The sequence below is a fragment of the Hemibagrus wyckioides genome, linkage group LG01 (assembly GCF_019097595.1).
Source record: "Hemibagrus wyckioides isolate EC202008001 linkage group LG01, SWU_Hwy_1.0, whole genome shotgun sequence".
In the NCBI taxonomy this organism is placed as follows: domain Eukaryota; kingdom Metazoa; phylum Chordata; class Actinopteri; order Siluriformes; family Bagridae; genus Hemibagrus; species Hemibagrus wyckioides.
Window position 1 is genome coordinate 28349734 of NC_080710.1, and position 25559 is coordinate 28375292.

At 38.0% G+C, this 25559-nt stretch overlaps 2 long non-coding RNA genes across 2 annotated transcripts in view; one reads left to right on the top strand and one right to left on the bottom strand.

The window, feature by feature from the left end:
• The first annotated feature begins 528 nt into the window (after positions 1-528).
• The window catches only part of LOC131367988 (uncharacterized), a 42562-nt gene continuing 17531 nt past the window's right edge, over positions 529-25559 (top strand). Inside the window, exons 1-2 of the long non-coding RNA XR_009206997.1 lie at positions 529-1595; positions 1685-1738. This is a non-coding gene — a long non-coding RNA (uncharacterized LOC131367988). The remainder of the gene's footprint in view (positions 1596-1684; positions 1739-25559) is intronic.
• On the bottom strand, positions 11082-16233 carry LOC131368027 (uncharacterized). Its single transcript, XR_009207002.1, has 4 exons — positions 15874-16233; positions 15213-15394; positions 13038-13979; positions 11082-12684 (listed from the first exon to the last, which is right to left on the bottom strand). It is a non-coding gene; the product is annotated as an uncharacterized LOC131368027 (long non-coding RNA).

Below are 25559 nucleotides of genomic sequence, written 5' to 3' on the forward strand. Positions count from 1 at the left end.
CTAACGGATTTGAGTGACTCAAAGGCCAACCTGTTTACCTGCTCTCTCTCTCTCTCTCTCTCTCTCTCTCACTCTCTCTCTCTCTCTCTCTCTCTCTGCCTACTGAACGAGTCACTGCTTGTGCTCCTGCACATACCTATTTTTTCCTCCTCTCTCTCTTTCTCTCTCTCTCTCTCTCTCTCTCTCTCTCTCTCTCTCTCTTTTTTGGCCTCTACGTTCTTCAGATTGCAACCTGAAAGAACCTTTGTGCCCATCTGCCTGGCTGAGACGCTAAACAATCCATCCCTAACCACACAAATCCAGTTTGTGCAATTGTTTTTCACTGATTTTAGGCTGCCACAAATCCCTGCTGGTGGGTAAACCCTGACAGAACAATAAGCATCGCTATCTGTGTTTTAACTGGTGCTGGGAGCACCCACTGGCTCGCTTCCAAAACACCTCATTCACATGGAATTTCACAACACACCCATGTTATTTCGCTGTCTTATTTTTTTTTTTTGGGGCTGAACACCGTGTTCTCTCCTGTGATTGGTGCAGCTGCAGTAGACGGGTGTCCACAGGGGATTTGGAGCGTGAATTGGCATTGCCAGTCCGGTCGTGTCGGAACACGTGTGTGTGTGGTGTTGTTGTTGTTGCAGTTTTCTAAAGCGCGAGTGGGAGGATAACCTTGGGGGTGTTTGAGGTGAACATCGTAGCTGCATTCCGATTGCAATGGCAATCTTTCAAAGTCATGTTTCCTAGGGAAGCATTTCGTAAGTGTTTCATAAAAGCTTTACGTGCCATACTGATAAGTACGTGGACTTTACTGTACTCTACTATCGCTCACTCTCTCACTCACTGACAAGACACATGTTCCAAATATCTGCATCCTTATCTGTACCATAATCTTCTCGCGACGTCAATAAAGTAGTAAAGTTACTGCCTCCGCTGACCATGTAAAGCTCGTGGATGCTTCCGGATAACATTTACACCAGATAACCCATGTGCATGGTACAGAGCATGTGTACGACTCATTCCAGACATTCCTCTTATCCACTATCTCATGTCCCAGTTTCGTCCCTGTTGCCATGGATACAGAGCATACACTCTTGAAGGTGCGGCATGTGTGCTGTGCTCGTGTGTGTGTGTGTGTGTGTGTGATGTCTGTGGCATGGACCCACGGGATTAAACTTAAAAAACTGCTCACTTGCCACGATGCAGCCGGTGCTTTTGTGATCCATCGCACTCAGTTTGCTCTCAATTAAAGGCATGAATGGGACTGAAGGGCACTCTGAGTCGACGAGTAGGTACACGGAAACAAACAGAACAACTTAATGATGCTTTATAACAGAAAGCCAGTGAGAAAGTGCTCCATTATTGCGAATACAATGACGATAAATAGACTGATCTAATGAATGAAAATGAATGTTTGTCTTTAGTATTCTGTACTCACAGCATTTCACAAATTTATCTCACACAGCAGGCAATTTCGGGGGAAAAGTGCTGGAGTTATTGCAACGCCAAGTGTCATCTGGACCAACAGTAACATTTCAGGCATTTTAGAAATGCAACAAATCACATGTAATGCTTGTGCAATAAACGGTTTGTAGACTGAGGTAATGAGATCTGATATAAAATTCTTTCATATAACGTCTGAGATACTGCATATCATGAAAGTTGTTTTTTTTTTTTTTTGTCCTGCCAGAGAGATAACTAACACTCCATGATGGTATGTGGGTCAGATGAAACCAGAATGCAGGTACGTGATACTCACTCATTCATCTCGAAAAATAACAAGTGCCGTGCGATTTGAGAGAGAGAGTTAGAGTTTGTTCTTTCGTTCATAATTTCATTCACGTGAAAGTCTGGCTTTGCTTGTTCAAATCTGTATGCAAATTTACATTCATGACATTTGGCCCTTAACCGTCCAGACATACGCAGATGTTTATGAATATTTATTTTATATTATATAAATAAATTAAATATCATATAAATAATACTCAAAAAATTGTCCATGAGTTTTTGAAAATATGCAAAAACAAAAAGAAAAATAAATAAATAAAAAGAAAATGTGAAGTAACAGAATTTTTTGAAATTCTTATTCCACTTATGGAAAATTTAATGATTTTCTGGCGGTGAGTCTGATATAAAACAGAGTCAGGACACTGTTGGCTTTCAGTGTGTTTTAGACGTGTGTTTTTGTGGTTAAAGATAACAAATTTTATCTGCTTATGAACAAGCACTTGGGGCATCTCAGAAAGCAGAAATGGGTTTGATATCAACATTTACTTTGAAGATAGAAACAGAAAATAGCTGTTTTTGGAACTTCTCTATGAATATTTCACCCCTAGTAGGCTAGGGAAAACCAGAAATCTTTAGTGTCCAAATCTGAGTGTCTACTTTCATATGAGCTTCATATTAACCACCACTGTGGAGTGAGACATGACAAAGACATTCACTGCTGGACATGGACACAACCAAACAGGAGCAAATTCCATTTTTTGGTCTCTGGTAAAAAAAGATTTAAGAGCGTTCATATGTGCAGTTTGACGATAAGGTGCTTTTGCTTAACACTTGGATCTTATCCAAAATATCAGTTCACGATGTGGTTCATTGCTCGAGGGCAGTGGATTCCAGAGTAGTACACCGTGTTCATATAGTGGCATGATATTATTACACCTCCACACAAGGGTCTGATAATAAAACAAAGGGAAATTAAATTGCAAAAATGGCATCACATAAGAAATTACAGACCACAAACGAACAGCCTGGTCAGCAGCCGGGGATAAAAGGCTACGCTTTGCTGTCCACACAGGATTTCTTTGTATGGAAGCCAGATTTTTTTCCCCTATTTTTCAACATATTTGTATATGTCTGGACCTATTAAAAATACTATTTAAAAAAAAAGAAGAAAAAGTGAATATTTATTAATTATTTAAGAAGACAGCCAGTGAGTCCACGCAGCAAAACCTGGAAGCAGGGAGCAGGATGGAGAAAAGTCTTGCTGCAAGTCCTCCTTGGATCTTGATGGATGGGTCGAACCGTTGCAGGACCTCCAAGGGAGCGTAATGTAAAATGTAGTGTAGAACTAACATCAGTTAGGTACTGTATGCATTTCTTGCTTTGTATGCAAGCATCAGTAGAATATATCTCAAGATATATCTCCAGTGGACGATGGACGATGTGGGAGAATGTGTGGACTGAAAACATGTTCTGCAGCCGCATTATAGATCAGATTATGTAGAATAATTTAATTTAAGGGGGAAAAACACTGTTTAAAGATAGTTATGTTGTCAACTGTCATCAAAATGAGGTCTTGAGATATTTTGTGTATTGACTTGGACTTGTACTTGGACCTGGTTTTGGTTTAGGATGTTGGTCTCACTAAATATGAACATTTTTATATTTTTTTCCATATACTTTCTTCCATTTCCCACCTGGATAGTTAATGCTACTTTTATTGTAATTTATTGAAATTCTCTTTTTAGAATATTTTTTTACTTTTTTTTGTATTTTATTTTCTTATTTATTATCTATATTACATTTATCATTTCATCTTATTTATATTATCTATATCATATTTATTTTCTTATTCTTATTGGGTTTTTTTATGTTGTACTGCAGAAGGCAGTGTTTATGAAATAGAATTAGAATTAGAACTAATGCTTGCATTAGTCTTTTCTTTCAGCAAACACAAAACTGGGATGTGGTTAAGGTAGTTAAGGTCCACCAAGCTGCCATTGCTGGGCCCCTGAGCAAGGCCCTTAACCCTCAACTGCTCAGTTGTATAAAATGAGATAAGTTGCTCTGGATAAGGGCGCCTGCTAAATGCCAGAAATGGAAATATAAAAACTGAATCTGATCATTAGTGCAATTAACAAACGAAGTTAACTTAGCTAACAGCTTTATTTAGACTTGAACTTGACCTGGTTGACCCTCACATTCCTAAATCTCAGCTATTTCTGATCTTAGACCTAGACAAAGGTCATCTTGACTACGATCCTAATATCAGGTGTAATATTCCCAAAGTAAGACAGAAAGGTTTTATGGGTAGCAACACCTTTTTTTGTTTTCCGTAGTTTATTTTTTGCTGTTGCGAAAGCCTGGTCCTGTATTAAGTAACATATTACAATGTTGCACCTGAGTAGGTTTGCATGGAATGTTTTGCCTTTGCTCATTACGCCTTCTGTAGTGTTGTGCAAGCTTAGATTTTATCTCCTGTTTTACTTGAGCAAATACCATCTTGATAAGAGGCCGTATCCAAAAGAGGCGGCCACCGAATTGCACAGGAACAATTCCGCCCGAAGCACGACCCTCATGGTAAATATATATAGATTTTTTTCTTTTCTTTTACAGCATTCCCGATAAAGACATGCAGCTATGCGATGTGTGATATTCAAGGGCTATTTCACACCTCTTTATTTGATCCTTTTTTATCCGTGCTGCTGTATGCAGAGTCGACTGTAAGCGCTTAACTGGGCTTTGGAACACTTACACCAGGTTTCTCCTGGAGCTTAAAGATTACTCACAGCCTGTAGTCTCTCGCTCGTCTTCCACATAACACCCTAAGTGGAAGGTTATATTGGTTTTTACCCATAAGTGTGGTTACAGCCCTATTTTAAGCCCCTGGCTCACACAGGCATGCTAATTACATGACAGTGAAGCTCGAACATTCTTTTACTTGCATGAGGTATAAGATATAAAGGTGTAACATAGACTATAGGTGTGTTTTTGCTACATAACCTTTTAAGACCCCAGCTCCTTTTAGCTCCTGAGCTGTAACTCCAGGAATCTGCTTCGATCCTGCTCCTGAGGAGGTAGTTTTTTTGGAACGTAACATACTGAAATTTCACTGTGTGACTGGTCACATAATTATAATGATTTATAACAATACATGAAACAGAGTGTAGAATATAATTATTGTATATCAGGTGCTGCAGCATGACTGGCAATTATTTTTCAATGTTTATTTTTTTCCAAACACCCAGGGAGTGTTCAGTACTTGCTTCTAGTAGGTTACAGAGTACAAACAACAAAGACATAACATCTTTACAACAATGAACCCAACAACGTTACAACTATAGACACATGGTTATCTAAATGAGTGTCGCAGTATTACAGTATAACAGTGTTACAGTGGCATGTACCCATGTACTCAGCTCTACCATTACAACATTACAACAATAGACACAAACAACATTACAACAACAGACATAACAAAGTTAAAGCAACAGAAATAACATATCGTTACAGTGGCAGACACAAGCAACATTACAACACACATAACAATATTATAACAATAGACACAAACAATAACAGCAACTTTACAACCGCAGACACAAACATTACAAAAACAACAGACACAAACAACATTACAGCAGCAGAAACGAACAGCATTACAACAATAGATATAGCAACATATGAGACACAAACAACACTACAATAAGAGTCACAATCAACATTATACAACAGTAGGCATAAACAACAACATTAACATTAATAGACATAGCTTTACAATATTAGACCCAAACAACAACTTTACAACAGCAGGCAGGAACAACATTAGAAGAACAGACACAAACAACATTACAACAACAGACATAACAACATTAGATCAATAGACACAAACAACATAACAATGACAGACACAAACAACACTACTACAACAGATATAACAAAATGACAACAATATAAATAACAACATATCAGACACAAACAACACTACAATAACAGACACAAAGAACAACCTTACAACCATAGGCACATAAAAGCTACAAACGTGTAAAAGCTAAAAACGTGTTCAGTTTTACAATCACAACATTTCAGCAACACACACAAACAACAGCATTACAATGACAAACATAACAACATAACAATGGCAGAAAAAAACAGAAAGAGCAACATAAATAGACACAAACAACAATACACAAAACAACAGTAGACAAAAACAACATCAGAACAACAGACACAAACAACGTTACGACAGAAGACAACATTACAGCGTCATAGAAAAACAATGTTACAGCTATACACACATGGTTATCTGAATGAGTGTACAGTATTGACATAAATTGCACAGTATTATTGTTATAATGTAATAGTAAGTGGTTTTCAGTACATGTAGCTTGATGTAACACAATAAATCTATATTTGTAGTCGAATCTGTTTAGTTCTCGAAATATCTGTACTCGTGTTTATATTTTGCCCCCAGAAACTCATGGGAAATAACCGTGATGTAGAAATCTCTGTTCTGTCTCTGACAGTTCCTCAAACTCATTTACATCATTCCACTACATAATAAACTATAGAGTTTATTTTATTTAAAATCATAAGAGTTTGACAGAGAAATAAAGCCATTAAATACAAAAAATCTGAAGATTTCATTACGAATTTCATTTTCTATCCTGAATTTCCCTCCATGTATTCAAAAAATCTAGCTATCACCTACTGTAGAGTGTGTATTACTAAAGCCAGAGCACTGTATGCTGTGCATAAGTAAATACCCCCTCCATAGGTTTGCACAGATTTTCACAGATTTGTGGGCAGTTACTAAGGATGCTCTCAATTCATCTTTCAGTCTTCAAGATCTTCTCCATCTTCTCAGCTGACTACTTGCTCACTCCTGTATGAAAGTTAAACCCTTCTGCGTGTGCTATTTTTGTTGCATTGTGTGGGATCTCGGGGGGGGGATCTTTTTCCAGTCTTCAACTGTCCAGTTTGGGTGAGTGTGCATGCACCTGTCTCAGATTCTTGATGAAGTCTTCGGATGTTGTAGCCCGTCCACTTCGAGCAGTGGCGGACCATGCATTCACACCTATGCCTTCACTGGTGTCCTTCCTGAACTATCATTATAATGCCACGGCAACAGATACTAATCAACCGTTAAATAGAAAAGTATTAAAGAAGTTAGGCTACAGTATTTCACACCTCACAAGGAATAGTCAATTTTATTACAGTCCGCCTTGAAAATGCATTTGTAAGGATGTCTGCGACCTAATCCATTTCTTCTCCTCTGTCAGCCATTGTGAGTTAAAATATATATATATTATTTAGTTTGTGCGGTTCGCTGCCTCTGACTACTCCAATTATCCAATCAAAGGACGGGAAATCGCTGACGTAATCGTATGCCTGCTAGATGGCCCCAGTGACGCCAACTCGAAATCTGATTGGTTAATGTAACAATTTCATTGCCACTTATTTTAAGCTACAGACGCCTGCACTATTGATTCTTGAGGCAGATTTCTTTCACCCTGGCAACACATGATGTCAGCCACTGGCTGAAATATGATTGGATAAATACTCTTATCATAAATATACACTACTGGAAGCAGCACAACCAAGAGAAAAGCTTTGAAATGTAGAGAATAGACTATTGGGAATAATTTAATACACATTCATGGAAAAATATATTAAATATATTAAAATGAAAGTCAGTGATTCAGATCACTGCTGTTTACGCCAGCAGAGAAGGCCTTGCTGGCCCTGACGGTCTGCCACTGACTTCGAATGCTTTTCTGCTCACTATGGTTGTTAAGAGTGATCAGAAAGTTACTATAGACCTCCTGGCAGCTCAAACCAGTCAGGGGATTTTTCTCTGATCGCTCATAAAAAAGGTGTTTCTATCCTCAAACCTGCTGCTCACTGGATGTTTTTTTGTTTTTCGCACCACTCTGTGGAAACTTTATAGACTGTTTATGTGAAAATCCCAGTCCATCATCAGTTTCTGTAAACCATCTAACACCAACAACCATGCCAGGGTTAGAGTCACTGATATCACATTTCCCCTCATTTTTGATGTTTGATGTAAACATCTCTCAAGCTCTTGACTTATATTTGCATCGAGCTCCTGTTACATAATTAGCACATTAGATATATGACTATTATCTTTTTTTTTTATATGGAATGGAATATTATCTATTTGCATGAATATTAATACATCTTTGAACAACAAAGCAGAAACCTCCTCTGCTTTTGTATTGCTATGCCTTGTGGTGCGCATCGATAAACCAGCTTATAACAATATGGCTAATGATTTATCCAGCTATCCTGCAGCTGTTATGTCTGTAATATAAATCGTGTGATGGTGCAATTACAGTAGAAACAAGACAAGATCGTCAGGAATATCAACATTTTCCTCAGAAACGTTGCTCAATCGTTACGAAACGGTTTTACACTACAACGCAATTACGTTATGGTAGGCAGCTAACTGTACTTCAGTGGAATTTAACATGTTGAGAACACACACACACAAACACACACACACACACACCTAGTCCCTTACAATCAGACTGTGTAATTATTACTTTAAAGTTGTGTCTCATGACTAATCTTTTATTCAGCCAGTTTGATTTTTATTGTGCTTTGTGTATGTGGGAGTGTGCATGCATATGTGTATGTGTGTGTGTGTGTGTGTGTGTATATTCATTTTAGCTCACATGGTTTGTTTACAGGCTACGTGATCCATCTATCATAAAGCGCACAGAGCTCTGTCATACACTCAGTCTTGTTTTTCATTCTACGCTCTCTGGATTGCACCCTGAAATAACCTTTCTGCTTGTCTGCCTGTCTGAGAAGCCGAGAAATCTATTCTCATCCACACACACACACACACACACACACACACTGGTCCTGTTTGTGCAACTGTATTTCTGCGGTTTTATACTCCCACAAATCCCTCTATAAGACGTATAGATGTTCGGTGCGCCTCTGTTAGTCTGCGAGAGCGCTTCTTCCTATAGTCTGCCGTCGAGACAGAAGTAATGGAAGGATTGTGTAATGGTTACTGTAAATCTGTGTCTCAGTAGAGATGGGCAGTGTTTTATCCGCCCTGTTTCATTCATATTGCGATATCTGTTTCTATATTCAGCAGTGTTGTAGAGTCGATCAGAGTATGCAGCCAGCTGCACGTTCGAGCGGTATAAATAGCACAGAGCTCTGTGACACACATTGTTAGCATGCTGAAAACTATGTTCAGTCTCTCAAAACCTCTCTCTCTCTCTCTCTTTTTCTCTCTCTATCTTCTTCACTCAGCCAAATCTGATCCATGTACATTTCACGCCTCTGGCAAAATCTTCTTATTCCCCTTCTATTTTTTTCTTGGCAATATATAGTACGCTGCATTTTTATTTATTTTTTTTTTTTTTTGTGGTTCCAACTTCAAGAAATGGGTTCAAGTTCAATGCGACTTATAAAATATGTAGAAGTGAACTGAGAAATTTTTCTAAGGGGGGAAATAAATCTCGATTTAACTGGAAAACGCTGATCCGGATCACTCTAATTAGACACATGCAGCACGTAGTTGAATGTGTGGCAGCTGGGGAAAACCCTTCACATGCTCGTGTCTCGAAGTCTGAGGGAACGATCGGATGTAAAGAATTCACTCGGATTGTGGAGTAGGAGACGCTGACATTTTGACAAACGGTGTCTGATTATAAACAGAAGTGATTAGAGTTCAGTTACTGTAGATGTACAGTTTGATCAAACGGAAAACCGAATTAGCTAGCAAGATTCAGCCACGTTATACACATACATTCGTTTACAGTTGATACTAACGCCGTGCGCATCTCGGCTTACGGTAATTTCCAGGCTTACAGTAAATATGTCACCAAACAAGTGGACTCACGTTCAATAAAACATTGTTAATTAAAGATTGTTAATTCATTAAATTGGCTCTCACCTACAGTACAGTGTGTGTTACTAAAGCCAGAGCAGTACATACTGTGCATAAGTAAATGCCTCCTCCAGAGATTTGCACTGACTTTCACAGATTTTTAAAGACTCTTAATAAAGATACCTGGGAAAAATTAGACATATTTGAGTTAATGGTGGTTCAAGTGGTTAAGGCTCTGGGATGAGGATCAGGGTTCAAGCCCCAGCACCACCAAACTCCACTGTTGGGCAATTGAGCAAAGCCCTTCCCTCCCTTCTCCAGGGGTACTGTATCGTAGCTTCCCCTGCGCTCTGACCCCAACTTCCTTAGCTAAGGAATCCCTGTAATGTCTGTGTAGGGATAGTAAAGGCTTCATGCCCTCAGACATCATCTTATTTCCTTATTCCAGATAGAATACTATTCTGGTTTAATAAATAAATAAATAAATAAATAAAACCACCAACAGTCTGAATCTATGAAGCTTCGTTAGCTGTAGTTCCCTAGACACTCTTTTATTTAAATGATTAATGAACACTACAGTGACTTTTGGCTTAATATGACTGAATAGGTCTGAACTTAGTGTGCTTAACCCTTTTTACCAGCACACTCACCTTCCATTACGCAGGTGGAATAGAAGTTATCTGACATTTTCAATCAGCACAAACAAATGAATTATATTATGGTGGCAAGCCTGATATAACATGAGTCAGGACTCTGTTGGCTTTCAGATGTGTGTTTTTCCCTCTGCTGCATAACCTTACACAGAATTTTGAGTAACTGAAGATCAAATTTGAGCTGCCTTTTAGATGAACAAACGCTTGGGGCATCTCAGAAAGCAGAAATGGGTTCAACATTTACTTTGAATATAGAAACATTTGTGCGAAGAATTTTTGTTTTTGGGAACTTTTTCGATGAATATACTGCCCCTAGTAGGCTACATAAAACAGAAATACTTATGAAACGCTACAAAATCTGAAAGCACAGAGTGTTTACTTTCATATGAGCTTCATATTACTTACCATTTGCCACAAAAGACATTAAGTGCTCAACATGGACACAACAAAAAGAGGCGGAAATTCCATTTTTGGCTTCTGGGGAAAAGATTTACATTTTACCAACAACAAAAAGAAAAGGATTAGCAAACCTTAGCTAAAGAATCAGGAAATACATCCAGAAGAAAATCTTAGTTACTCTTTAAATTTCAGAGCAATAAATCTCTACACAGTGATATTTAAAATGGCTTGCCACAACATGCAGGAATCCCGTACTCAGCACTTTCGTTATATATTTAATTTGTTTCGATTTCATCTACAGACAACTGGTTTACATTTTACAGTGCAGAGAGGGAGCACTGATATGTCTTGTACTTTGTGCTGCATTGAATTCAAAGGGGAGCAATATTTAATACCTGGAGGAAAAAAAAATGTTTTGGCAAAGATGAATTCTCATTCTTTATGCCAGCTAAGCCTTTTCTTCCCGCTGCAATGTCAGCCTACAAGGAAACTTTATATCATCACAAAGAATAAAATGAAATAAATAAACGAATAAAGCTGAAACCGTAAGGCATAAATCGATATGTGCTGTGAAATGTGAGCAGGTGAGGCCTCTCTCTCTCTCTCTCTCTCTCTCTCGCTCTCCCCCTCAGCGGGCGGAGAAAACCTGGACCACTGTGTATCGTCATGCTGTGGTAAATTGTAGAGGATTTTCCCCCTGGGGACAGGGGCTGAAGGAGAGGCCCGGTCGCTGACACAGACATTATTCAAATGAAACTCCTCTTTTTCCTCCAGTTCTGTCTTCCTTTTTTTGCCCTCGGATAGTAAAATCTGACATTTAGAGGTTGTGTGTGCGAGTCAGGTACGGCGAGATGGGAAAGAGGACATTTTGAAAAATAAGAACAGGAACGGAGAGAAATCGGGGTTCGAGTTAATTCACGGTGATGACAGTAAATGTCAGGGGCTCTGTGGCAGTCCTGGGATTTGAACTCATAACCTTCACGTTGTCTCATAACGTTAATTACTACACCGGCGTTGCACTTACGCTCTGATTCTGGCTTATATTAGCGAGATAATTAACAACAAAAAGGCTTGACTAAGGGTTTGTACGGTGTATTAACAATAATGCCAAGACAAAAACTGATGGAGTGAAGGAAGCAAAATGGACTAATAACGCTGCAGCTGAGTGTTTTCGCTTCCCAGACACCTCAGTAAATGAACCATGAACCCAATATGATACATACATATAATATAACAATACATATAATATACATATACATATAAAATAACAATATAATATAAATAATATATAATACAAGTGGTGGTGGTAGCTTAAGTAGATAAGGGTGATCTGGGTTGTTGATCAGAAGATTTGGGATTCAAGTTCCAGCACCACCAAGCTGCCACTGTTGGGCCCTTGAGCAAGGCCCTCAACCCCCCCCCTTGCTCCAGGAGCACTGCATCATGGCTGACCCTGTGCTCTGACCCCAGGCTCCAAGGATGGGATATGTGAAGAAAGAATTTCACTGTGCAGTAATGTATATGTGACAGATAAAGGCTACGTAACTTAACAATGTGTATATGGATAAGCGATTAGGAATAAGTGCAGACGAAACAAGAATCCAATTGGCTGTGACATGTTTGAGCTAAAATCCTTAATATACACAGACTATTAGTCACAGCTCAACTGTGAAATATAAACGGACGAATGGTTCATTGGGAATATTACTAACAAATCATTAATAATCATTTACAGAACACTGCATGTTAACATATTTGTTTGCTTCCATCACCATTTTATAAATAAACAGTAATCCTTATCATTAAGCCATTGCTCATGCCCATGGAATAACCTAATCTTTGCCCGTTAGGTTGCTTAGCAACAAAAGATTAGTGTTAATGGACTAAGCGGCGTGGAGGAAATGTTTATTGCAAATATTATTAATAATAAATTGAACTGTTTATTGAACACTGGTGTATTATATCATGTTGTTTTAACTCGTGGAGTCATGCCTAAGAGCACTCTTCTGATCAGTGGGAAGCACGGCCTGCTGTGGCTTGATGCTGAAACAAACAAACAAACAAACAAACAAATGAATGAGTTATTAAATGAATGAAGGAATGAAGGAATAAACAAAAAGAAACTAATTAGTTAATAATAAGCAAATAAATAATGAATATGAAAAAAGTAAATAATACATATTTTTAATAATAATAATAATAATAATAATTATTATTATTATTATTATTATTATTATTATTATTATTATTATTATTATTATAAGGGTGCAAACCAGACTTTAAAAAAATAATTAAATTTATTGACATTTTTGTTAGTTTGTTAGTTTGTTTGTTGTTTTTTTCATTGCACATTCTCTCTACAGCAGCACGTGCAGCCAATCAGTAACAAAACTTACTGGCACTTGAATCTTTGGTACTGAACCAGTTTTTGTTTTATGATGCCAAAACCTTTAGTATTTTCTGCTGTGGAAAAATAGATAGGCAAAAGAGAGAGAGAGAGAGAGAGACAGAGATACAGAGAGAGAGAGGGAGAGAGAGTTAATTTCGGTCTTTCTTTCGTCTGCTGTGATCCCCATGTGCCCTGGACCCTCCCAAGGTTTGTTTATGAATGAACTGGTTGATTTGGATGCAGTCCAGCCGCTAGCACTCCACATCCGACACAATGAAAAGGTCCTGCCATGTCACTCTAATCACATGGAATGTGCTACTGTGCACTTCCTGTCACTGTGTGTGTGTGTGTGTTTGTCAATTTCAAAGAGAGAAGCTGACTGAGTGTGCCCTAGCCTCTGCAGGGCATTAAGTAAACACACTACACTTTTGATTTGTTGTTGTTTTTTTTCCTTTGACAGGTTTAGGCTTAAAATCTCAAACCGCCTCTGTTTTAGATTACATGGTGGAAAATCGAACAAGAAACAGACTTTGCGTACAATCCAAAACATCTGACCGTAATCATATGGTGTTCCCAAAGCCTGTGTGTACGTGTGTGTGTGTGTGTGTGTGTGTGTGTCTGTGTGTGGTAGTGCAAGTGTGACGTTCTACTCAGGTTTAAGACACCCTTGTAGAAGCAAACCTGCATAGCAGAACCAGTCCAAGAATGTAAGACGTGTGTGTGTGTGTGTGTGTGAGGGAGATCACATCCAGTTTTCAGAGAATTATGTGTAATGCTCTGTGTAATGTACTGTGCAAGGCAGCGCACAACGTAATTGCTGCAACACACGTGCAGGTTACCATCAGTCAGCGTTTCATCACAGGAAGTGGGTGGAGCCTGACTTGTCCGAACCCGAGATGGCGCAAGGCCAAGCCAGGTTTACTGTTCTAATCCATCATGAGAGCCACGCCTGTAAGAAACACAGTCAGGTGGTGTAAAGTTCATCCGCATGGGCAGGGTTCCTTATTTATGATAAAATAATGTGCCATTGTCTCAAACGTGCTTAAAGCCTTTGAGAATACGGGGTTGAGCAAGAGGTGTAGTACTGCTGGGTGTAGCCTGCAGTTTCCAAGCTGCACTACTTTAAAAATAAATAGATAAACAAAACAAAACTTCGAAATAAATGTATATATTTAATTACATTTAATTACTTTATTTAATTTAAATTAATTTAATTTAAATTTATTTTATTTTATTTATTTTTATTTCTGTTTTCGAAATATATATATATATATATATATATATATATATATATATATATATATATATATACATACATATATATATATATATATATATATATATATATATATATATATATATATATATATATATAATTTTTATTAATGCCACTGGATTTTTTTTTTATTTATTACTGGCAGGATTAAAGACACAACACACAGACACAAAATCTTTTTTTTATTTTTTTAATTTATTTTTGTAAATAATAATTCAATTCAAATTAATTTACATCGTACTTTTGACAATGGACATAATAACCAATGTTTCAGCAATAGAGTACAAAAGTATATTTTAAATTCAATGTCGATGCACACAAATTAAATTAGACCACATAGCTATTGAATTCTCAAATCTGATTGGTCAGAAGGCGTTGATTCATTTTCTATAACAGCAGCTCTGATAGTATTTTTGGCTTTAATTAAAATCTCAGGATTCTATTAAAGTGCTGAAGTATCGTCATGTCTACAGTAACGTCTTACTTGTTATGATAGACTAACTGGAATTAACTTCTATAAGGTAAGGAATTAGAGGAACTCGCTTGATTTGTGGATGTTGCACAACAGAGTATGACATTTTTCTAATAAGTAAGAAACTGTGATCGGTGGCAAATTGGTGTGGTATAAAAAGAATAAAACACTTTCGGAGCATGTTGTAATAGGAAAAGAATCAACCTTCAGGTGGTAACAGTGACTCTGTAACAGTGGGGGATGTGGTCACTTAGCTTGTGAGTTTGAATCCCAGGTCTACCAAGCTATCACTGCTTGGCCCCTGAGCAAGGCCCTTAACCCTCAGTTGTTTAAATGAGATAAATGTAAGTTACTCTGGGTAAGAGTGTCAGCTAAATGCCAGTAATTGGATTAGCTATACTAAATTACCCCATGGGGTATGTGGTGCTTCTCACCTTTTGTTTCTGGGATAAACCCTGGATCCACTCTGACTCTGACCAGGATAAAGTGCTTTCTAAAGATGACTGATAAATGATTTATAATCCCACTATCCAGTGTCACCCAGATGAAGATGGGTTCCTCTCAAGGTTCCTTCCTCGTATTGTCCTTTCTCCTGCCAACGTCACCTCATTGATGGCTTGATCAGTAGAGATAAATTTAAAACGAATGATTTACTGTACAAATGAAATGTAGCTGAAATGAATAAATAAATGAATGAATGAAGACTTATTATTATTATTATTATTATTATTATTATTATTATTATTATTATTATTATTATTATTATTATTATTATTAAACATAATAATAATAATAATAAAGGTTCTCAAATGGTTCTTTGTCAGCGTGTCTGGTTCCATGAGGAACGTCTAACTTCCAGGCAACGTTTCCATTGCACAAAAGGTTCTTTGTAGTGGAATAAAAGGTTCTTTAGATTATAAAAAAATGTTCTTTATGGCACAAAGAAGCATTTATGGAATTTTTTTTTCTTTGGCATCATTGTGAAAACCCCTTTCTGATTCTTCCTGGAAGCTTTATGTACTGCATATAGGTGCTTTTGTATCTTTTAACGGGTTCAGGATGAATTTCTGTGAACTTTAAGCACGATTGACTCACCATTTCCTGGTTGTCCGAAACAAAACACAACAGAATGCAGGACTCGTCAGTCTGGTGAATGACCTCCAGTCTCTGTCTGGCTCAGTAAAATCTTTCTGTCTGAGAGCCGAAGCCTGCTGATGACGAGAGAGCAGCAGCCGGTGTGGCACAGACTGCCCACTTATCTCTCCTCAGTATAAAATGTGCACCACACACACACACACACACCCTGACCCTCTATCTGAACAATGCCTTTGTTTGCCTTGCAATAGAAACTAGTTGTCCGCTGCTGAGTCAATATTTACTACCTAATGGAATGTGTGCTTTGCTGGCTTCCTAACACCCAACCTCTCTCTCCCTCTCTCTCTCTCTCTTTGTGTCTGATCCCCCTTTCCCCTTTCCAGCCCCCTCTTTCACACAGGTCACCCCCCCCTTGCAGTCTCACCGTCTGTTCTTTTTCTTTCCCCTTATCTCTGCTCATCACTCTCTCACCTCATATGTTGCACAAATAAACACAGGAGATACGGGGTAGAGGAGGGAAGGTCTCTCGACACCCATGCTTATGTCATGTGTGAGTGATAGGGAGATTTAAACCTCTTCCACGATCCTCCTACCGCTTCAGAAGCGTGGAGAAGATATGCCGAGGTCTCCGCTGCGGCGAGGATTTCTGAGCCCTGAGTTCATCGCATTCTCTCGAAGTGACTCCTCTGTTCCAGCACGGCCCACTCACCGGCCCTCGGCAGATTAGACGAGGAATGTACAACGCATGCAGATACACAGAAACCACTCAGCAACTCATCAGGATGCTCCTTAACCCTTTTATTCCTCTGAGGTCAAAATGACCCATTTGTGGGTTTTCAGCTAATCTCTTAAGCACAGAGAAACCGTCGGATTGTGAAAGATGTATCCACACTAAACTGTGCTAGTGCATATATTTTACATTTAACACATCTTTGTTAAAAGAGAGAGAGATAGAGAGAGAGAGAGAGAGAGAGAGAGAGAGAGAGAAATCCACTTAAAGAAGACCTGCAAGATATTCTGTTCTAGTGGAATGCATGCATTATTACTGGAAACAGCAAGAAATTAGTCATGGAAGGTTTTTTTATTATTATTATTGTTAAAATGCTGAGAGAAGTCTCACACCAGAGCAAAAAAATAAATCAGCTACTAAAAAAAATTTGTAGACGACAAAAAGTTCAACCTATAGCCATTATCCACACAAACTGCCCTAGAGAAAACTTTGTTTTTCTCCTAAGAAGCTTGAATTGTACAAAATCTTTATGCATTTCCTTAACAAGAAAGATAGACTCCTCTTTTCCCCTGAAATTTAAAACAAATTCACGATTCAGGCAAGGTATGGAATTTAAAGGAACTCATATAGTAAATAAATGACCCAAATTTCTTCTTGTCAAACAAACAGAAGGTTCTAAAAATGTCGTCTGTAGACATTTACATACACTATATTGCCAAAAGTATTCGCTCACCCATCCAAATAATCAGAATCAGGTGTTCCAATCACTGCCATGGCCACAGGTGTATAAAATCAAGCATCTAGGCATGCAGACTGTTTTTACAAACATTTGTGAAAGAATGGGTCGCTCTCAGGAGCTCAGTGAATTCCAGCGTGGAACTGTGATAGGATGCCACCTGTGCAACAAATCCAGTCGTGAAATTTCCTCGCTCCTAAATATTCCACAGTCAACTGTCAGCTGTATTATAAGAACGTGGAAGTGTTTGGGAACGACAGCAACTCAGCCACGAAGTGGTAGGCCACGTAAACTGACGGAGCGGGGTCAGCGGATGCTGAGGCGCATAGTGCGAAGAGGTCACCAACTTTCTGCAGAGTCAATCGCTACAGACCTCCAAACTTCATGTGGCCTTCAGATTAGCTCAAGAACAGTGCGCAGAGAGCTTCATGGAATGGGTTTCCATGGCCGAGCAGCTGCATCCAAGCCATACATCACCAAGTGCAATGCAAAGCGTCGGATGCAGTGGTGTAAAGCACACCGCCACTGGACTCTAGAGCAGTGGAGACGCGTTCTCTGGAGTGACGAATCGCGCTTCTCCATCTGGCAATCTGATGGACGAGTCTGGGTTTGGCGGTTGCCAGGAGAATGGTACTTGCCTGACTGCATTGTGCCAAGTATAAAGTTTGGTGGAGGGGGGATTATGGTGTGGGGTTGTTTTTCAGGAGCTGGGCTTGGCCCCTTAGTTCCAGTGAAAGGAACTCTGAATGCTTCAGCATACCAAGACATTTTGGACAATTCCATGCTCCCAACTTTGTGGGAACAGTTTGGAGCTGGCCCCTTCCTCTTCCAACATGACTGCGCACCAGTGCACAAAGCAAGGTCCATAAAGACATGGATGACAGAGTCTGGTGTGGATGAACTTGACTGGCCTGCACAGAGTCCTGACCTCAACCCGATAGAACACCTTTGGGATGAATTAGAGCGGAGACTGAGAGCCAGGCCTTCTCGTCCAACATCAGTGTGTGACCTCACAAATGTGCTTCTGGAAGAATGGTCAAAAATTCCCATAAACACACTCCTAAACCTTGTGGACAGCCTTCCCAGAAGAGTTGAAGCTGTTGTAGCTGCAAAGGGTGGACCGACGTCATATTGAACCCTATGGATTAGGAATGGGATGTCACTTAAGTTCATATGCGAGTCAAGGCAGGTGAGCGAATACTTTTGGCAATATAGTGTACTTTCAGTCCTAACACATCCTCTTTATATTCTTAGAAAAACAGTCGCTCATTATATACAACCTTATTATTTCTTTTTCTTCTTCTTTTTCGAGTTCAGTCGAGTCACTACTCTGGAAACTACATAAAAGAGAAATTAATAGACGTTCAACTGACTGAAGATACGATTATGATTGTTTAATTTCATACAAATAAAGATACAGTGAAAGGTACAGCCAGTAACCCAACCCTTAAACCTAACATTAAACTTCACCTTCACCCAGTGCTAAGTTACTGGTGATTGTTTTCCTGTATCTAAAGTACCGTGAAGTGTGTTTTCTTTTCTAATTAGACACCAATTTATATTTTTTATCCTTTTATAGTTACATTAGATCCTGTGCAAAAATTCTAGAAAGGTTACTTCCTGTATCACTTAAGTTACAGCCGTTCTAAACAGTCTATTGTTTAAAAAAAGGATAAAGTATAAAAGCTCTCTATTGTCCCTCTTGAGGTCATGAAGACTTTCAAAGTGCTAAGACTGGAGACTCCTTCCATAAAAGTTACATAAACCTCCTGAACAGAAACCCTTATCAGTAATTTCCTTTATCAAATAATTTCCTTGAAGCATCCGCCATAAAATCCCCGTGTCATTTGTTACTATGGAAACGATAACATATACTAATATAATCCCGTGATTCAGCTCGTAGACAGAACTAGTGTCATAGCTCCTGTTATGGAAAATGAATCAACACCTTCTGACCACACAGAATGGGGCATTCGTCACGTGAAAGAAGTCAGGGGTCAAAAGGAAATGCTCGACCCGGTTCCTCCTTTTTTCTCGCGTTGAATGACATCATTTCCTCTGGGTGAAGAGGTTGTGTTATGAGACTAAGGCTTTAAAAAGGATGCAGTGTGTATCTATGAGATTTTCTGGGCGTGAGGTCACCACATCCTGCATGTTTAAGATGTAATCATGCCGTTCGTGCGCCGCTGTCTTCCTATTAGTAGCCTTTGATTTATTAGACACACACACACACACACACACACGTAATCCTTTTTCAGGACAGCGTGTTCCAAACGAATGGTGAAATATTTCCGCTGTTTAATCATTGTTGTGTTGCATGACAGTCTTTTTGAAAATTAAGCACAACTTCTGCTTTTGCTTTATTTTCGTTGTAATTTTATACGTCTCATATAACGCCACTTTCGGAACTTCAGGCTTCTGTTTTTTTTTTCGTTTATTTTTAACATTTTTCAAAACAAAATGTCTAAGCCATTAATCATACAGAGTGAGAGAAACATAAACACGATCTGGCAATTTATTTCTTTACTTCACTGAATCCAAATAGGCTTTAATTCTGCGGAGTTAATACCACACATACTACATTCATCTCATTTTCTTTCTTTGCACCCTTTTGTATTCACTAATCTCCACCTGAGTGTTTCTGATGCTCCTGTGTTTGTGTGTAAGCACAGCATGTACAGGACCTATATTTACACCTATATTTATGTGTCCACGCCTATATTTATCTGTCCATCCTGCTTTTTATCGCCACCTCTTCCTGGAGCTTGAGAAACCGTGCCATTTCTGCGGATGCAGTCTCTGGCTTTTTCGCATTCCTTGTGGTTTGGACTGGAATGTGTGAAACGTCCCCCGTGTCTGAGCTGTTAGGATATACAATGAGGGCATGATCTTCCACATGCGAGAAAAACAAACCACTTAAAGAGACCACTAAACCCGGCAGCAGACAATCTGGCACTGCGAGAGCTGAAGGTTTTACACAGCAGTAGCGGCCTGTAGCAAATACAAACAGGTGACAAATTAAAGGAAAAAAAAAAAAAGAAAGAAGAAGAAAAGAAAACAACATTCAGGGTGTTAGAAAGGATTTGGAATAGCATGAGCCACAAGAATTGCATCAATAAGCCTTGGCTTTGATTCTACAAGAAGTGTACTGGAGGGATGAATATGCTTTGTCCGAACTGTATGATGGTGGAGGTTCGAGACGTGAAGTTTATTAACACATTTTCTGTACCATTTCACACAAAATGCAGCGCTTGGATTTATAAATTTAACCCAAATAGCAATCTATATAACAATCCAAATTGACTAGGTCATAACAGCAATCTATATAAAATAACTAACAATCTAAATGACCAGGTTATATTTAGAACAATTTTTTGCAGTCTTATTTTAGTGTTAGATTAGATTTGTGTGAAGTCGTGTCAGTAGTGCTATTATAATCATCATTTCCTCATTCATTTGATCTGTCCTTGGTATTAAGTGACTCTCTCAGCATGCTCTTACAATGGTTTCTCTGTTTTTGGAATATAGGAACTGAAGTGAAACTTGTTGCTTCATAACTTTTAGCAAATATACGTCCTGTTTAATCGTGTGATTATGAATGACCTGAATGCAGTGGGTATCCCGTGTTCCAGACACGCTCGGAGCTACGAGCCGAAGGAAAACAGTCACTTGAGAAGGAGCGAGGAGCCGGTCAGCTGATACAGAAGGAAAGTCATGACTCTCACAGGGCACTTGCATTGCAGGAGACCTTGAAACTAACATGAATTTTTTTACACTACACAGTTGATCATTAATAGAGAGCCATGAACTCAGAAGAATACCAGGTATCCATGGAGTTACAGACTTATTATGAATGCGTACTGAGATACAGAGAAACAAATTTTCACAGAAAGAAATTTTTATCAGCTGTACAAGAAACATCATGCTGTATAAATATATTAAAATTGCAAATCCTTCCGATCAGCCGACTGGAAAATAGCCCAGGAAATATTTGTTTTAATCAACCTGTTCCCACTGTGGAATCAGATTTTTTGCTGACAGGAATCCAGCCCAATGCAGTTGAAGCTCATCCACATCGAGTTACGCATTTTGAGATGCTTTTCTGTTCACCACCATTGTAAAAATCGGTTATTTTAAGTCACCTTTCCGCCATTTTCACTCATTAAACTGCAGCTCATTGGATTTTTTTTAGTTTCGTTTTGTTTTGTTTTTCCACCCTTCTAGGTAAACCCCAGAGATGAACAATTCCAGATCTGAGTGAAAATTCCAGGAGAAAGGTTTCTGAAAATACTCAAACCAGCATGCCCGGCTTCAACGACCATACCACAGTCAGATTGACTAAAATCACATTTTTCACTCATTCTGGTGTTTGATGTAAAGATTAACTGACACTCCTGACCTGTGTCTGCATAACTGCATGATTTTATGCACCAGGCTCTGGAAAAGTGCAGAGGTACAGGTGTTTCTAATAAAGTGACCATTAAATATTAAACACTGAAGTATTTAAAAATGTGCCGTTCACACACAATATACCTCAGGACACTGAAATCATGTCTTCCTGAAAAAAAAAGTCAGCTATTCTGCTAGCAGTTAAAGCAACGTGAGACAAAATTTGTGTTTGTTTATGAGCAATGTGAGCTAGTTTGCAAGCAGTTAATTCAAATCAAGGCCAGGACACCAAAATTCTACTAGAAACATAAGCTAATTTGCTCGCTGTTAGTTCAAACCAAGTCTAGGATACCAAAATTCTACTAGAAACATAAGCTAATTTGCTAGCTGTTAGTACAAATCAAGTACAGTATACCAAAATTCTACTAGAAACATAAGCTAATTTGCTAGCTGTTAGTACAAATCAAGTCCAGGATACCAAAATTCTACTAGAAACATAAGCTAAGTTGCTCGCTGTTAGTACAAATCAAGTACAGTATACCAAAATTCTATAACAAACATAAGCTAATTTGCTAGCTGTTAGTACAAGTCAAGTCCAGGATACCAAAATTCTATAAGAAACATAAGCTAATTTGCTACCTGTTAGTACAAATCAAGTCCAGGATACCAAAATTCTATAAGAAACATAAGCTAAGTTGCTCGCTGTTAGTTCAAATCAAGTACAGTATACCAAAATTCTACTAGAAACATAAGCTAATTTGCTACCTGTTAGTACAAATCAAGTCCAGGATACCAAAATTCTATAAGAAACATAAGCTAATTTGCTACCTGTTAGTACAAATCAAGTCCAGGATACCAAAATTCTACTAGAAACATAAGCTAAGTTGCTCGCTGTTAGTACAAATCAAGTACAGTTTACCAAAATTCTATAACAAACATAAGCTAATTTGCTACCTGTTAGTACAAGTCAAGTCCAGGATACCAAAATTCTACTAGAAATATAAGCTAAGTTGCTCGCTGTTGGTACAAATCAAGTCCAGGATACCAAAATTCTACTAGAAACATAAGCTAAGTTGCTCGCTGTTAGTACAAATCAAGTCCAGGACACCAAAATTCTACTAGAAACATAAGCTAAGTTGCTCGCTGTTAGTACAAATCAAGTACAGTATACCAAAATTCTATAACAAACATAAGCTAATTTGCTAGCTGTTAGTACAAGTCAAGTCCAGGATACCAAAATTCTATAAGAAACATAAGCTAATTTGCTACCTGTTAGTACAAATCAAGTCCAGGATACCAAAATTCTATAAGAAACATAAGCTAATTTGCTACCTGTTAGTACAAATCAAGTCCAGGATACCAAAATTCTATAAGAAACATAAGCTAAGTTGCTCGCTGTTAGTTCAAACCAAGTACAGTATACCAAAATTCTATAACAAACATAAGCTAATTTGCTAGCTGTTAGTACAAATCAAGTACAGGATACCAAAATTCTATAACAAACATAAGCTAATTTGCTAGCTGTTAGTACAAGTCAAGTCCAGGATACCAAAATTGTACTAGAAACATAAGCTAAGTTGCTCACTGTTAGTACAAATCAAGTACAGTATACCAAAATTCTATAGCAAACATAAGCTAATTTGCTAGCTGTTAGTACAAGTCAAGTCCAGGATACCAAAATTCTATAAGAAACATAAGCTAATTTGCTACCTGTTAGTACAAATCAAGTCCAGGATACCAAAATTCTATAAGAAACATAAGCTAATTTGCTAGCTGTTAGTACAAATCAAGTCCAGGATATCAAAATTCTACTAGAAACATAAGCTAAGTTGCTCGCTGTTAGTTCAAACCAAGTACAGGATACCAAAATTCTATAACAAACATAAGCTAATTTGCTAGCTGTTAGTACAAATCAAGTACAGGATACCAAAATTCTATAACAAACATAAGCTAATTTGCTAGCTGTTAGTACAAATCAAGTACAGGATACCAAAATTCTATAACAAACATAAGCTAATTTGCTAGCTGTTAGTACAAGTCAAGTCCAGGATACCAAAATTCTACTAGAAACATAAGCTAAGTTGCTCACTGTTAGTACAAATCAAGTACAGTATACCAAAATTCTATAACAAACATAAGCTAATTTGCTAGCTGTTAGTACAAATCAAGTCCAGGATACCAAAATTCTACTAGAAACATAAGCTAAGTTGCTCGCTGTTAGTTCAAACCAAGTACAGGATACCAAAATTCTACTAGAAACATAAGCTAAGTTGCTCGCTGTTAGTTCAAACCAAGTACAGGATACCAAAATTCTACTAGAAACATAAGCTAAGTTGCTCGCTGTTAGTACAAATCAAGTCCAGGATACCAAAATTCTATTACAAACATAAGCTAAGTTGCTAGCTGTTAGTACAAATCAAGTCCAGGATACCAAAATTCTATTACAAATATAAGCTAAGTTGCTAGCTGTTAGTACAAATCAAGTCCAGGATACCAAAATTCTATTAAACATAACCTAAGTTGCTAGCTGTTAGTTCAAATCAAGTCCAGGATACCAAAATTCTACTAGAAACATAAGCTAAGTTGCTCGCTGTTAGTACAAATCAAGTCCAGGATACCAAAATTCTATTACAAACATAAGCTAAGTTGCTAGCTGTTAGTTCAAATCAAGTCCAGGATACCAAAATTCTATGAGAAGCATAAGCTAAGTTGTTTGCTGTGAGTTCAAACCAAGTCCATGATACCAAAATTCTACTAGAAACAAAAGCTAAGTTGCTCGTTGTTAGTTCAAATCAAGTCCAGGATACCAAAATTCTATTACAAACATAAGCTAAGTTGCTAGCTGTTAGTACAAATCAAGTCCAGGATACCAAAATTCTATTACAAACATAAGCTAAGTTGCTAGCTGTTAGTACAAATCAAGTCCAGGATACCAAAATTCTATTACAAACATAAGCTAAGTTGCTAGCTGTTAGTTCAAATCAAGTCCAGGATACCAAAATTCTACTAGAAACATAAGCTAAGTTGCTCGCTGTTAGTACAAATCAAGTCCAGGATACCAAAATTCTACTAGAAACATAAGCTAAGTTGCTAGCTGTTAGTACAAATCAAGTCCAGGATACCAAAATTCTATTACAAACATAAGCTAAGTTGCTAGCTGTTAGTACAAATCAAGTCCAGGATACCAAAATTCTATTACAAACATAAGCTAAGTTGCTAGCTGTTAGTTCAAACCAAGTCCATGATACCAAAATTCTACTAGAAACAAAAGCTAAGTTGCTCGTTGTTAGTTCAAATCAAGTCCAGGATACCAAAATTCTACGAGAAGAATAAGCTAATTTGCTAGCCGTTAGTACAAATCAAGTCCAGGATACCAAAATCATGCCTTCCTGTGAGAAATATCAGTTATTTTGCTAGCAGTTAGCACAAATTGTAACTTTTCCGAAGCACACACAGCATGTTATACTCTTCATACGACACTCTTGACTACCAAAGACCATTTTTATTTTGAATTCATGTTGTTTCATACAACAATTAACCTTCCTAATCTCTCTGGAGTATTTCTGTAGCCCGTCATGGATTCGTTTCATACACGTGACTAATAGCCAATAGCACAAATGAGCTCTCATCTAAAATGTTAGACTTTTTTCTCCAATACAGACCACATATAACACCATTAATATTATTAATATAGTGTGTAAAGTCAGGACAGTGGCACAATTTTCATAATTTTTCCTCTGTACATCATCAAACGAAATGGAAATGAAGCAAGACGTGACTGTCATGAACAAGGAGTCGCTGCAGTGGATCCAAGTGCAGATTTACTGATAA